Genomic DNA, 1,136 nt, shown 5'->3' on the forward strand with positions numbered 1-1,136 from the left:
CCTCACACTCTTTGGCCAAGTAATGGCAAACTTTTAACTATAAGGTAGTGCTTCTCTCTCATTGCCTATCTTTGGAAAAGCTCTAATTGATCAAATTTATCTTTCAATAGCTGTCCTTCTAGAAAAGTTCCGGAAGGAATAGAGAAATAGCTGGTATGTGGAGTCAAGTTTTGGATTATTTAATGCTTTCATCTACTGCTTCTCCTTTCTGTCCCCAGCAACATGGGTAGTGGAGTACCCAGACGACATAAAATGTGTGTTATTGCTTCCATACCTGTATTTCTTACATATCACCTGCATCACTTTAAGAAAAAAAAAAAAAGAAACAAACTTAAGGTGATATGACTACGTTATCTTTATGTAGAAGCAGCCTCACAAGTTGTAAAGCTTATCCAAAGCTATTGTTATTGCCGGTTGAAGACCCTCAGTTACATGAACTTGGGAGCAGAATCCATTATTGTTTTTCTTGAATTTGGTGAGTTGACCTCCATGAATCAGCTCCCTGGACAGGGGTGCTTGGGTTAAGTACAGGTTATGCATGTGAGGCAGGTGGCCATTGCAGTGCGTAGGAAAACATAGTTCCTAGAAATCTGGGAGGTTGTTAGCCCTTCCCTGTACTAACTGACCCTTCAAAACTGAACCCCTTCAAAACTGAACATCTAAGAGATGGAGCTGAACCCTTGAAAAAGATGAATGGCAATCATGCTGGATGTGATGTTTGTTTTCCTATGTTTCTCTACTGGAGTCCTACTAAAAGAATATAAAAGATTCTACTTCATAAAAAATGGTAAATCAGTGAATACCAGCATTTAATATGTGCTGATAGAATCCTTGGTGTGAGAATCATAAGGTTTCAAAGGACAGTGAAACTGATACCCAAGTAAGAGGGCTATGCCTTTCCCTCAGTACCAATACTGTTCCCAGAATCTGTTAGAGAGGGTGTCAGAGCCATTCATAGTCCCTAGTAACTTGCCCAAATGCATTAGCACAAGAATTTTCAAATTCATTTTTATTACTAAATGCAAGCGAAAGAAATTTCGACTTAGGGCAGAGAGGGAGGAATAGCTTGCTTGTTACTTTGCCTCCATGTTTGTTGAGATAAAATTTCAAGCATACAAAAAATTGAAACAGTAATA

This window comes from Hipposideros armiger, unplaced genomic scaffold, assembly GCF_001890085.2.
Source record: "Hipposideros armiger isolate ML-2016 unplaced genomic scaffold, ASM189008v1 scaffold_650, whole genome shotgun sequence".
Lineage (NCBI taxonomy): Eukaryota > Metazoa > Chordata > Mammalia > Chiroptera > Hipposideridae > Hipposideros > Hipposideros armiger.